A 15,131-nucleotide genomic window follows, 5' to 3' on the forward strand; every position below is an offset into this window, starting at 1 on the left:
TCTTGAGCCGTCAGTTTCGTTGTGTCACGCATCCAACGGTCGCTTAAGACCTACTTCCATCTTGCCGTTAGAATCAATCTAGAATTGATAATCCAACGCTTTCGCTTCGATGTGCATCAGATTTTGATGTTCCGCTCAACACTACAACACCTGACACCTATACCCTTCAGCCAAACGCACCTTACCAAAATTCTCATCTTCCTCCTTCGAGCAGTCGAGCTCTGCTCCTGCCAACTCCACCCTCTCCGTCGCCTCAACCACCACCACTCCCCTCCACGAGCCGTCAAATCCCCAAACACTCGAACCCATCACTACCACCTAATCCCGCATCATTCTAGCCTACTATTCTATCACTTTCTCCTCTTCACGGTTCCTGAAACCCTAGGAGACAAAATGATGGAATAGCTCGAGCTAGGGCAATTGTACCAGAAGAGTGAGCAGGAGAGGAAGAGGAAGCGTGGGTCAAGCTAATTGAGTGGATATCAGAAGTAGTTGGTAAGAATTTTTGATTTAATTTGTAAACCCTAATTTTAGAAATTAGGTATTTTGGGGGAATTGAAATTGGGTATAAATAGAAGGATTGTATGTTGTGTTGGGGCATGCCTGGGCTAGCCAGAGCTTCACCCAAGAGGACTGGACTAGCCAGTTCCTCAACTGTGTTATTTTCAATTGTTTTGCACAATGTTTGTTATGTTCTGATTTCATGTCTAGGGTTTAGATGAAACCCCAATTCTGATGTTAAGTTGTTCATATTCTAGACAGTGTTCTTGTTGTGATATAATGTTGTGGATAAATATAATCTAAACATGTCAGCAATTTACTTTCACAATGTATGCCTTGTATCCATTGTAGTCAGGTTATTTCTATGTTGAATGTGTTGCAACTCATGCTTAACAGATTGTTGTTCATAACTTTGACTAATTGTACTTTAATCAGACAGTTAGTACTTTGTAGGAACACCTTAGTTGCGATTAGAATATCCTTCAGGATTGTTTAGCTATCTAAGAGGTTAATCCATAGTTAGTTGCATGGTGAGAAGGCAGCTAGAACTAGGATTAGGATCATCTTAGAGACACTGAACCATTCTCCTAAGACCATCCTTTGATGATCAGCAGGCATAGAACCTCAACTGCCATCTAGATAGTTAGATGAGGCTAGAACTTCACTAATATCTATACAAGGAACAAGACTCTATTAGAACTAGGAGGACTTAGCTTAGGAAAAGGGTGGATTCAAGATCCTATTCCCTCCCATATCACTGCCATTTAGAATTCTTTAGGAAATCACTTAGAAAACAACATATCACCCTCCTTGTCCCTGTGGACTTTCCCCTACTTGCACACTAGCTTCATCAAGATCATGTATACTTGTAGGTAAAACATAGGTTGTAGTTTTAGGTACTCTTTGCCTAGCTACCATGTAACAACTATATAACGTCCTCTAAGAATGTTTCAATCATTGAAATGAGAGTTTATATTACATAACCAATGGTGGACATAAGCATTGTTGTGAAAACAAATTTATGTATAAGTCTTATTCCTTGAACTGCCGAAGTCTCAAACCCGAGAATTTCTGCTGGAGTTGGCAAACTACTTGTGTGAAACTAAGTCCGCAAACCCATTCCGTGAACCGACGAAGTTCTCATACCCGAGAATTTCTGCTGGAGTTTGTAAACTCTGCCTGGTAACTTAAGTCCGCGAACCTAGTCTGTGAACTTGAGAAAGTTATATATCTGAAGATGATTTCTGAACTTAAACTTAAAAAGACTAAGGAATGCAGTTTTCAAACCGTGGCTATAAAAGTTGATGAACAGATTCAAGTGAATCAAATCATCTTTGCTTCAATTGTTTCTTGTGTTGTACATGAGGTTTCCTTGCAATTGAACAACTCTCTAACTAGTTCATTTGAAATCATTTCAACTAGTTATGGTGAAGAAGAACGTGGTTGATACGGAATGCTCATATGACTAACCTTTTGGTTAACTATTATTAAACCAACAAGTGCATACGTTTGGGTACGGTTAACAAACCTAGAAGCGTGCATTGTCAAGTGTGTGTAACAAGCTAAGTTTTCGATCTAACAGTTGAGAAATATTAGCTTGAATCTAAATCAGGTTTTCATCTAACGGTGGATATTGATTGCTTTGTTACCAAGGTAACTTAATTGGAAACCCTGATTTGAAAGACTATATAAGGGGAACTCTAGTATCTGTGCAATACTAATCCCCACACCTCGCGTGTGATAATAGTTTGCATACTAGAGTCGGTTCTCCTTTAACCTTTGGTTTTCTTCTTCTAAAACCAGGTTAACGACTTAAATACTTCATTGGGATTGTGAAGCCAGACCGATACTACTTTTATTGTAGTTGTGTGATACGATCTTGCATCTTCTATCGTACGAGTATAATCAGATTGATTGGCTTGAGATTGATATCCCCGATAGGCAAGATATAAAAAGTAATCACAAACATCTTCGTCTCATTATTTGTGATTCCACAACATCTTGTTTCGCTACCATACGATTAAGATTGTTGTGAGGTGATTGATAACTCTAGGTTGTTTTTCGGGAATATAAGACCGGATTATTATCCTTTGATAGACTTGTCTGTGTGAGACAGATTTTTTTATTGTCAAGTCTTCGACTTTGGGTCGTAGCAACTCTTATTTTTGGGTGATATCAGCTAAGGGAATCAAGTGCGCAGTATCATGCTGGGATCAGAGGCGTAGGGAGTACAACTGTACCTTGGATCAGTGGGAGACTGATTGGGGTTCAACTACAGTCCAATCCGAAGTTAGCTTGGAGTAGGCTAGTGTCTGTAGCGGCTTAATACAGTGTGTGTTCAATTTGGACTAGGTCTCGGGGTTTTTCTGGATTTGCGGTTTCCTCGTTAAAAAAATTTATGGTGTCTGTGTTATTTCAATTTCCGCATTATATTGTTTTATCTTTATAATTGAAATAATACAGATTGTGTGTTAGATCATCAATTAGAGTAATACAACTTTTGGTTGTTGATTGTCATTGATTGATCCTTGGATATTGGTCTTTGGTACCATCCAAGTTATTCCTTGTGTTTGATTAAGGACTCGCTGATGTTTGTTAGCTCGAGTAAATCAAAACAAGAAAGAGATATTAACTCCTCGATATACTTTAATCTAGATTGAGTCTGAATGCCTAGTTGATTCTCTAGAAAAGTATATTGGAGTTAGTCCATACGAATTGCTAAGCAAAATATTGGGTGGTGTTGTTAGACCCCAGCTTTTTCAACCCCGAAGGCGCATATTATCGGGTTGATATTCATATTGTACTTCCTCATATATGCAAACATATCTTTGAGATCCTTTGCATGATCTAGTGGGGTCTTGCTCTTTATAAGCATATCGTCCACATATACCTCTAGGGTTTTGTGTATCCAATTATCAAAAAAAAATTCCACCATTTGCTGGTAAGTGGCACCAGCATTTTTCAATCTAAATGGCATTTTAGTATAACAGTATAGGCCTCGCTGAGCAAAAAAGGCAGAGTGTTCTTGATCCTCCTTTAATGGGATCTGATTATAGCTCGAGTACCCATCCATCAGCGATAGTAAACCGTATCCAGATGTCGCTTCTACGAGCTGATCGATGTTGAGAGGTGGAAAGCTGTCGGGGAATTACTCTGTTAAGATCGCTAAAGTCTATGTATATTCGCACTCCTCCGTTTTTCTTAGGTACGATCACCATGTTAGATATCCATATCAGATACTGCACTTCTTGACTGACACCCGAGCCCTCCATCTTTTTGATCTCGTTTTGAATAGCCTCATGGTATTCGAGAGCCACTTTTCGCTTTTTTTCACTTGGGCTTGTGCTTTGGGTTAATTTTCAAATGATGGAAACAAACTTCTGGGACAGGCATGTCTTCCATGCGCCATGCAAAAACATTAGAGTATTCTTTTAATACCTGCATCAATTTCTCCTCTTCCTCTATGTCGAGGAGGGTTCCAATTTTGACCATCCCTTGATTTTCAGGTGTCTTGATATTCACTTCTTTCGTTAGTTCCGAGGCCGAGAAATTTGACCTTGGTTCTCCAATATTGGAGAGATTCTGTAATTGTTATAAGGGGTCCGTAGATTCGTCCGAGATAGGATCTAATGCATCGTTTGTGCGCCTTGCTTCATTCGTTTATGCTACGTAAGTATCAATTTATTTTTATTCTTAGCATTCTTAGCTCTTTTCTTTCTTTTTTCTGGGGAATTGATTTTATTCTCGTCATTTTGTATATCCATATTGTATTAGTACTTTGATTCACATGGATATCCTATGATCTCTGTGATCCCATTGGTTGTTGGAAACCTTAGTCTCTAATGATAAGTTGATGCGACTCCCTTGATTCCATGAACCCAGGATCACCCGACAATAGCAGTATAAGGCGAAAGTACATCCACTACACAAAAAGTAGTTAAGGTCAGGATTTTTCCTACACGAATTTCCAAGGTTACCTCGCCCCTTGGACGAGTATATGAACCATTGAAACCAAAGATATTATATGTAGATGGATGTTTCATAGAATAAAATTTTGACGGAGCTTCCGCCATCAATTACTGTCTTGGGTATTTCCCATGATAGTTCCTTCGGTTCTCCTCCTCGTCTTCATGTTCTGGGAGTGTCATGGCCATCGTGACTACTAGAGGATTGTTATGATTTCCTCCACTATCCGGTGCTTCAGAGGCTAAAAATCGGGTAGGCTGTTTCATCCATTCCTCCATCGGAGGTTCTTTAGCCACACTAAAAACTTCATTGCCTTCAAAGTTTCGTTTATGAATTCTCCTGGTGATGTTTCCCTCGAGCGTGGGTGTTGTAATAGCTGAATGAGAAATCGTGTTACATCCAAAATATTATGCCTCGCGCGGGATCTCCACACGATGTACATGGGGTCATGTCACTTGTGGGGGAGCCGACAGTGAAATATACTCTTGGAGTTTACCATCGTCAATCATGTCTTGCACCATCTTCATTAGATCCCTACATGAGTCTGTTGGGTGGCTGTAAAATTGATGGAACTTACAAAAGTATTTTCTGTTTTTAGCGTGTTCGGGTTGTTTCCCTCTATTTATGGGAAATTAATCTTGTATTTTCCATCAACCTTCAAGATATCGAAAATAGGGGTGTTTAATTTCGTCTAGACATGGTCTACAAATTTCTCTTTTTTATATTGGGTCTGGTCTCTCCCTTTCCATCCTCCACTTCTGTGCTTATCGAATCGTGTCGATTCATTATGAGGTCGTTCAATGCCTCGAGTTTGCTTCTGGGGATTTTGGCTTTACCCCATTTGCTCCTCTATATTTCCCCGGATCAACTTATCATACGTCCCATCTTGGAGTTCTTTGAGAGCTATGTAGTCCTCCTGGATTTCCGTAGACAGTGTGGCATGGTCTCATACATTCTTACAAATATAGGGTCTATATTTCGCAGACTGTTTTTGAAACCTAAGATCGTATAGGCTTCTGGGACTCATCAGATTTCAGCACACAGCTTCCTCCAGTGAGTGACCAGAGATCGGAAGGAATCATTTGGTCCTCTGGTTTATTGGAACAACATATCAATTCCTGGCTTAACTCGGTTATTATGCATATAGGCCTCTAAGAATAGCTTGGAAAAATGAGCAAATAACTTGACCGACTCTCTCGGTAGGTTGTTGAACCACATTAGGGCTTCCTCCTTTAGACTGGCTGGGAAGAATTTGCACATCACGACATCGTACTAGCAGTTGCAAAGTGTTGCGAACAGTTCATCTCTGTTGCAAAAGTCGATGTTGCAATTTTTCGCAATGGCTACAATGTCGTTGCAAATTTCTGGTCGCAACAGTTGCGAACTGTTGCAACGTAAAAAAATCACAACAGTTAGGAACAGTTGCGAAAGTAGATGGACGCAACAATTTGAAAGCGGTTGCGAAATTGAGTGTTTGCAACAGTAGACTCAGTTGCAAAAGTTTTGCAACATAAAAAAAACACTGGTTTTGACCAGTCAAAACCAGATCAAAATTATAATTCCCCGCAACAAAATCAAGTTACCCTATTCATTTGGAAATCATATTAATCCAACAGAACTATCAAAAAGACTTAAATTCAGTGAACATTATTAACCGTCTTCATTTTACAAATTCAACAAACTACTATCACTGAATTTCCAAATGTGAAAACAATTACATAAATATCATAGCAACTATGAAGTCAGAATACCAAAGCACTCAACACTGAATTAGATTAAGATTGTAGATGGGAGCATCTTAGCTGCATCTGTCGTGCACTTAACCGCATCACTAATCTTATGACCCAGTAGTGGCATGTAGTTGTGCTGATGAGTATGACTTACCAGTGAATAAGTGATTGGTATCGTCACTCGTCGCTTCCTTCAAATTAGACTCAAACTCCATGGCTACAAGGCTACAAAAAATGATATATTAGTTAGGCAAATGCATACCCCATCATATTGAGATAACAACAACAACAAAAATTATAGGGTGACTTCATTGCTTACCTAAATCAACATGGAGACATTGTTTCAAAACTTTACAAACAAAAACATGAGACTGACAAACAACTAAACTTCCTAGTTCAACTGAAGTATCCTGTAGTACGGAGTATCATCGAAAAGGTTAGTATCTCTGGATCTTGCCAAACAACCCAATCTGCGAAAATGTAAACATGACGACAATAAGAAATTGGCATTCGACATACAGGAATAAGGAATAATCCCTTACTGATATAATGAACTATTATAGAAATAAGCAACTGGACAAAACATCTCAATGCACAAGTGACGTACTAAAGCAAGTTATAGTATAAAATCATACCTTGGTTGGAATTTGACCATTTTCAAGATATCCCACGTTATGGGATACTAATGTCGTGCTGCTGGTTGATGCTTTCTAGAGAGAGAGAGGGGAAAAGCACATAGTAAATAATACTTAAATAAGAATGTTTACCTTGACAAATGAAAGCGTTATAGACATACATATTAAAGCCAAAAAGTATTATCATGATTGCCAATGTCTCTACACCACCCTTGACTCCCTCATTATTACTTTCTGAAAAGAATCATGTTGCAAACCTAGATGGTTTTTCGCAAACTGCATCTCTATATTGTCATGGGAAAGCATGAAGGGACATGCCATGACTCCTACATTATTGCTGCAACAAAGTAGATAAAAAATCAGCTTCATAATGAAGTTGGTAATGGAAAACCAAGTGAGACGAACAAAAAAACCATATCCCATATATGTATAAACATTTGACATCGAGATGATACATAAATTGCTCAAATTCTTTAGTTTTACTCACATAAGCAAGTTTAGGGGGAGATCTACCGACTCGAATTTGGAAGCAAATTGTCTCACCGACGCCATGGAGCTAAGATATAGCTCCATAACATCAACTTTAGCCGAAGATTTTTCCTTTGGTATTGTTTCCTTAACATCTTTACCTGTAGCTATATTCCACACTCCCATGACTACGCGAACTCCAAGCATGCAAGAACACGCGCAGTCTCGGAACCAATACCACTTGCAGCACCTATACAAGTACAAATGCATCAAATCCTACATCAACCAATACCTATTTAAAATGATTTTCTTCAGGTATGAATCAATATAACTCACCTAAGATCTCCCTGAAACAACCCATATACTTATTTCTCTCACCCATTTCATCAAACACCATTACCGGAACTAACAAAATCTTTAATGTCTTTATGAAAAATAAAAAATGAACCCAGTAAAGACAAACATGAAATAAGAAAACCCATACAAGGAATTCAGTACTAGTTACCAGTAACAATTGCAGTAAGTCCAGTTCCAACAATTCCATGAATTATATCTTCAGTTGCGTTTGAGTATCCGAAACCAGATGGACCTTTTAAAACAGAAAAAGCCTTAATACTTACTAAACCAGCTGAAATAATGAAATACAAACACTCCTCTCACCTAGCATCATTCCAAATTGATAATAAAAACTTTAAACAGAAAATAAACAAGTTTATCAGTATCTTACCGCATTCAAACGCTTCTCCCACCCAGCATGCTTCCTTCCTCTGCTAGCCTTGTTCTTGGACTGGTCAGACAAAGTCTTCTCTATGGCCTTCTCTTCCTTAGATTTGTGAATACTTTCCATCAATACACGTTTTTTCTTGAACACATGCCTCAACTACATATCATGGTACACGTGCTTGTCAATCTTCTTTGCCTCCATGTACTTGCAGAGAAATCTCCTGAGTATACACATCCTCCTAATTCAGATAACCTTGGTAGGCAACCTAGATTCTCTGGTACCCTTCCTCTTACTCTTACCTGTTCACAAAGAAACTACCAAATTTACCCATTGCTACCTGTATAAGAGCACTATAATATTGACCAGTCATTGAATGAAATACATTACATTACAAACTGAATAAGAGCACTATAATTTATATCAAATCAGTGAAACAATATCAACACCAGTACCAACTACACCTAAACACATAAATATTGACCCAAAATTGAAGTTTAACGAAAATGGCATATAAAGAAATGAGTACCTTCTCAATTACAAGCATAGATAAGCTTGAAATCCAAATATCAGCATTTTTCACCACTTGCCTAACTGAAAACAACATCAACTCATCATGATGATCAGAAAACTTACATACATGTAACAAATTTCACAAATATTTGTATCTGAATCCAATCTAATTAAGAAATTATATGAACTATGGAAAAACCATACTAATCAACAACAAGTTTTTCACAAATATTTACAGTAAAAAGACTTGTTGTCGTCTATGTTGTTACCTTTAATCCTGGATGCAATTCTAAAGTTGAATCAAGAGAAGGTGGGTGTTCTTGTAGCTGAACAACCATGAATCGAAGATGAGATGAAGAACCCTAAGTTCATCAATCGGAAAAAAAAAATTACAAAAAATAAATAAAATAATAATGAACTATACCCAAAACCCATTAAACTCTACAAATCTAGTATGAGATGACATAACCCTAACTTTAGAACATGAAGGAGATCTGACAATTGTTAGTCTAAACCCTAATAAGTTTTTCTCGGAATAAAAAAAAATTACCCTAATAAATTGGTTGGCGCGATTTGGGATTTGAGATCTCTGAAATCAGCAAATTCAAACTTGATTTGGGATAAACGAGGATAAAGGGATTTGATAATCATCATCATCAGTGTGTGTATATAATGATAGATGATTATTTCACCTCCAAACAAGAAGAAGAAGTTCAACCCTAATACTAAGAGAAGAGAAATAGCGAGAGAATAGAATGAAGAATGAGACTTCTGTTCGAGACAAGTCTAAACCCGAGTCAGTTTTGAAGCTGACTGAACACTGAATGGGCTGAAACCGAGTCAGCTTAAAAGTGTGGATAGCCAAACTCACGAGTGGCACGCGTACAACTCCAATCTGTTGCGAATCGTAACAGAAATAAATAATTGCGACTTTTGTAACGTAAGTGAACTGTTGCAAACTTTTCACAACTGAAATTTGCAACAGGAAATTCGCAACAGGGGATAAGCTGTTGCGAAATCTAGTTACTAATCCTTGAATTTGGTGTAGTAAAGGTCGGAAGAGAACTATAATTGTATTAATGTCACGCGATAAGATCGGAGATGTTCAATTGCATCACATGTCCCGTTGAAGGGAGTTGTAAAGGTCGGAAGAGAACATTTCCTTGGAAATGGTTTGGCTAATAGACTCGCCGTTAGGGGCGATTATCCTGCTTCCTGTATCACTTCTGCCAATTTCTGTCCCCCTTGTCTTCCAGTGGCTTCTGTATACATTTCCTCAAGTTGGCAGAGTCTGACTTGATGTTGATCATCGATATGCCTCGTTTGGGCCTTCTTCTTTCGTCTTGATTCTCTCTCAGGCGAGAAAGAAACTTCTGGACCGCGATATCTTGATCGACCTGAGTCCTCATCGGATTGCTCAGCATAAAATGTTATTTTTGTGCGAGTTGACTTCTATCTCAAAGTTTCTCCTCGCTTCGGATTTCCACCCGATGGGTTCTCTGGTAAGTTATTCACTTTAGTTTCATCCTCCTTTTTCTTCTTTTCACGCTTAGGTATGAGGTTGATATCGGATGACCCTTTTGAGGGACTATCCTTATTATTTAAGAATGCCTTACTCCCTATTGGGAATCGGTCCTCCGTCTCCTCGTTCGATGTATCTGGAATATCGATATGTTCATCGTCTTGTAAGTTCTCAAGAGGATTTTTCTCCTCGGGGATATCATTCGGGATAGTGAGTTGCACCTTTTTCTTCGCCTTGCGTTTCAGCCTCCATTTTTCTTTTCCAATATTTTGTTACGTCATTCTAATTTTCTCATTCGTTATTCCTGCGCCTTTTGCGATTTCATGATAGCTGTAAGGGTAGCGGTATTGTTATCAATGCTAGAGGAGTCATCCTTCTTTGCCCCAATGTTTTCCATCTGCTTTGGCAAGTGATCCAACCCTCCCGGTTGAGTCAAGTGAATTTTGTCTTGTCCTTCGAAAGGATTTTCCTCTTTGTACGAGCTAGAGTTATATGTTAACCCTTCCCGATATTGATTATCGGGTTGTCCCTCGCCTGGGAGCACACCGTTGTGTAGAGCCTCTCCCGACTCCATATCATCAAGTCCTTCGGTAAATCTCCACTAGTCTCTCCTTGGCTCGTACGAGCAGATCGTCTCGTTACCATAGCCTTACCTGTGACATATGCAATAATGCTTAACTTGCTTTTTCTCATAAAAATGGGACCCTAAGTTTGAAGGTCATGTGCAATTACTAAGTCATAGTTCAGACTGTGCAGTTTTGGTACAAGAAGACTCTTCAGTAAATTTTGGAGATTTGTGATGATGTTAAAACATTCCCCACTTGGATACAATTTTGGTGACACGATAAGGTGTTTTGCTTTTCTCTCTTTTCGAGTAAATTACCTCCTCCTGCACCTCATGTTTTATGTTTTTCAATGTCACATTTTATTGAAAACTTGAATAAGCTAAGATCTCGTTTTTCCCTTTTTCTTCCGGGCAACACGAAATATTGTTGTCATGCTAGTATATATGATTTCATATAGTTTCAAGAGTTTCTTTTTTGGTCGGTCGTACACATAGCATTGGAGGCCGTTGAGGCAACTCAGGAATTCGGGTTGTGGTGTATATGGTGGAAACATAATGGCAAAATGAGATGGAGAATAAGATAAATGAGATCGGCGTCCTTCTAAATTTGTTAACATATGTTTTTCGTACATAGTCGCAGTACTGATGATGTGCTCGTCAATCGTCGCACTGTCATGCATAATCCATAAAGGAATTGAATTACATAAATAGGTTATGACTTGTCCAATACGTAATGAAAATTGATGAAATACATGTAAATATTGTCGTATCTAGTTGCAGTTGTTACATATTGTATTTGGTTCTCTTTTTCTGATTAATGGAACCCCTTTTTCCTCGGGGAAAAAAAGAAGAAGCTTCTGAATAGTTTATTTTTATTTTATAATTTATTGGTCTCAAATAATGGAAGCATGATGAAAACCAAATTTATGGAAAGTGTTGTATTTCAAAAATCAACTGATCTAATGGTTCTTATGCTCCTTACCACTACGAAGCTTGAGATTCGAACCCTTGTAATAGTTTAATAATCCAAAATGAATGGATATAGGAATAGTTTAACAATCACTTTACTATGTTCTCAAAAATAAATGTTGTATTTTATTTTTCAACCACTTGGTTTGCTTGGGGCTCTTCGTCGACTCCATAAATAAGTCAATATGCATATACACCGGTTGTAAAAGCGATTAACAGTGTATTTCTCTTTGCTATGAAATTTTTGTTTGCATTGTGAATTTTTACATGTGAAGAAAATGTGAGATGTTTTCTGAAAGCTTTAGATAAATAGATCATACGATTTTATGGCACACAAATTGTTAGTCCTTCTATTTATGGGAAAACCATTAACATTATTTTTTCACACTAGCATAATCTTAGGTTAAAATGAAAAGGTAATAGTACCTATTTTAAAAAAACAGAATGAGTATTAAAATGTTTGGGTTGGTTGAGTCAGCTTCTTTCCTTCTTTTCAGGATTGACATGTTTGAGTCTTAAATTTAAATCCGATAGTTAATTAGCAGGTGTTTGACAGGAAACGACCCCAAAAGTACGTAGTATTAGGGGTTTATTATAATAGAATATCTTGCTCAATCAAATAGACATGCTTTATCCCCTAGTTCAAACTCAATGTGTTTTAATTGGTCATGGGATCCAAATAAAAATGACTAGAAAGAGAGAAAAAGAAAAGAGTTAAAGGTTCTGGCTCCTCCAATCTTGAGGGTTAGTAGAATTATAGAACTACTGGTGTGATAGATTTGGAAAAGTCACATTTGAAAGTTGTCAAAAGGCATTAATATGACCTTGAATGTCTCTCTCCTCTCGATATTACCATAATTTTACCAAAAATTCTTGACAGACCGCACGAAAATACTTTGAAAAAACCATCTTCTCATACGCTTTCCTATGTTGGGCCCAAAAGCGGCCCCTGCCAATTTCCTGAGGGCGGGACCCACCCCATGCGAGGGGGAGGTTTCTGCATAATCTAGTTATGCGATTTTTGTAGAATAATCGTACTTTTACAAGGTATTTTTTCATCATATCCATACAAACTAGTTGAATAGGGTCGTCTTAACAACGACGGAAATTAGGGCGTTGCATAGGTTCACATTTAACTAGGCCAAAATTTAAGTTTTTATTACCTATATACTGTTATGAAATCAAAATTTTCATAAGGTAATTTCCCTTCTCTTCATTCCCCTTCACAAACAACGAAACATAGACCGGGGAATTTTAGCCATTGACATTGTATTATTGAATTTCGATCTCAACCAACAAAATTTATTCGTAGGATTTGTGGGAAGGTACCTTTTCTATTTATTCTTGTAAATTAATATGTTGTTGAATGATTTTTTATTAATCATTTTGAGTAACGTTTATTAGGGTTTCTAGAGTTTTATGCGTGATCAATTCGAAGTAAAGTGATGACTAAAAGCTCTTTACTTTTTGGGGTTCTTTCTTCTGCATATTTAGGGCTAGGATTGGAGAAAGATAGTGGACAATTAAAGTGGCATAGCTTCTAATGAAGAGCAACATTACAACTAGTATGGATATTTATGAATTATTATTAAAAAACCTAGATCATACAATAATTGTTGATTTTAGGTATTAATTAGATTTAAATTTGAATTGGAAATCTATAAAAAAATAGCTACGGGAATATCACTTAGTTAATCTATGCTTGTTTCATAATTACAATCGTGAGTGTTAATCAGAATTATGGATTGTGGGGTTTGTCGTCTTTGATATTTCATATGTATTTATTGATTCGTATAATTTTTCCTTTGTTTGTATGTACGGAAAGGACCACAATCAGCCGACAAGGCGAAGAAGAAAAGTGGACTTGCCAAAGTGATAATAAGAGAAATAAAGGATAAGGTCGAAATATCTAGTACTGACAACCATCCAACACATAAGTGAAAATGCGTGGGTACCAAAATATACCACCAACTTTTTCTTAGGAAACATGTATGGAGTAAACTCAAAAACAAATCCGAGATATACAACTTAATGAATCTCAATCAGGAATTCTATGAAGAGTTTATATCTCTTTCTCTCATAATCAATATGTAAATGAAGACAAGTCTGTAAATATTTTTATACAACGAGAGTACTTGGACGATTCCAAAGATCAATTCAGTTGTATCCAACAATTCCGATGGACTATATACTTTGATTGATTTACTTATAACCTGTGATATTTCATTTATAAAGATAAACAATATAATGCGGGAAAATAAATAACACACACACCAGAAATTTTGTTAACGAGGAAACCGCATTAGCAGAAAAGTCCTGGGATCTTGTACAGATTTGAACACCAAATTGTATTAAGCCACTACAGATTCTATAATACTATCAAAACTTGAGACTGAAATGTGGTTGACCGAATCAACCGTCATAGTAATTCAGCTACAGTCGCACTCCTTACGCCTCTTGAATCTCGCAAGACTCTGCGCAATTGATTCCCTTAGTTGACGTCCTTTACATCATAAGAGTTGCTTCAACTTAAATGAATACTTTAAACCAATCGGCCTCCCACAGATAAGTCGATATTTACGTTATGATCAAAAGATCAAGGTAAGATAGGAAATCGTGTGCAACAAACAAAGTTTAGCAAACCTAAAAATACGGTACTTACGACTCCAGAAGAGCAGCCTAGATTATTATTCACCTCACAAATAAAACCTACTCTGATTTCAACAAATAATCGTTATAGAAGAATATGCTTGTGGAATCACAAAGTCCGAAAGGCAGAAAATATATGATTTCTATCTATATTCCTGATCGGAGTGAGACTCAACAATCAATATAAAGATCAGGATACACGAACTATCAAGACAAAGATAGTTAGACCCGGCTTCACGAATCCCTAAGAGAAGTCTTTTTAGTTTCTAAACCTAAAATTTTTTAAAGAAGATGAAGACTCTAATTTACAACTAGGTCACACAAGAAAAGTGTCGGGTATTCAAAAATCTCAGTTGCTTGAGATTCTCCGTATATAGACTTTCATAATCAAAGGTTATTTTCTTTTGAATCAAGCAATCACTATCCACCATTAGATGAATCTTTGATTTGAAATTAACACTAAAAAATATACTCTCTGGTTAGGATGAACCGTAGCGGAACCGTGTATGATGACTTGTTCATGAAAGGTTAGCCGAAACTAGCCAGACGAATTATAAGCTTAAGCATTTTCACATAACACTTTAAGACTTTAATCTTAAGTCACAACCATAGGTTATAATGCGATCAAATATGTATAGATGTGTTTTTAGGGAGTTGTTCAAATGCCGATTATCCCATAGAAATAATTCTGATGCATCTGAAGGTATTCGACAAGGTAAGTACACGTGCCTACATCCAGTTCGTGAGTTATATTGTCATGGTACATGTACCGGGTTTGTATACCCTTAAGACAAAAACGAGTTCAGGAGTTCACAAATTTTCTTCGGTATGCATACTAGGTATATGTACCAACCTGAGTTCACGCGTCACAAAAGGTTTGGGGTTTGCATAA

The 15,131-nt window shown here is 37.3% G+C and overlaps 1 long non-coding RNA gene across 3 annotated transcripts; it reads right to left on the reverse strand.

Moving 5' to 3' along the window:
- Positions 1-6,131: 6,131 nt before the first annotated feature.
- LOC113274201 lies at positions 6,132-9,247 on the reverse strand. 3 transcript variants are annotated; one of them, XR_003322858.1, is made up of 10 exons: positions 9,085-9,247; positions 8,804-8,896; positions 8,551-8,615; positions 8,028-8,323; positions 7,637-7,889; positions 7,320-7,550; positions 6,994-7,169; positions 6,833-6,907; positions 6,517-6,667; positions 6,132-6,422 (listed from the first exon to the last, which is right to left on the reverse strand). It is a non-coding gene; the product is annotated as an uncharacterized LOC113274201 (long non-coding RNA). The 3 variants fall into 3 exon arrangements; XR_003322859.1 differs by having other exon boundaries at positions 6,833-7,169; positions 7,806-7,889; XR_003322857.1 differs by having other exon boundaries at positions 6,833-7,169.
- Positions 9,248-15,131: the final 5,884 nt, after the last annotated feature.

The sequence above is a fragment of the Papaver somniferum genome, chromosome 4 (genome assembly GCF_003573695.1).
Source record: "Papaver somniferum cultivar HN1 chromosome 4, ASM357369v1, whole genome shotgun sequence".
In the NCBI taxonomy this organism is placed as follows: domain Eukaryota; kingdom Viridiplantae; phylum Streptophyta; class Magnoliopsida; order Ranunculales; family Papaveraceae; genus Papaver; species Papaver somniferum.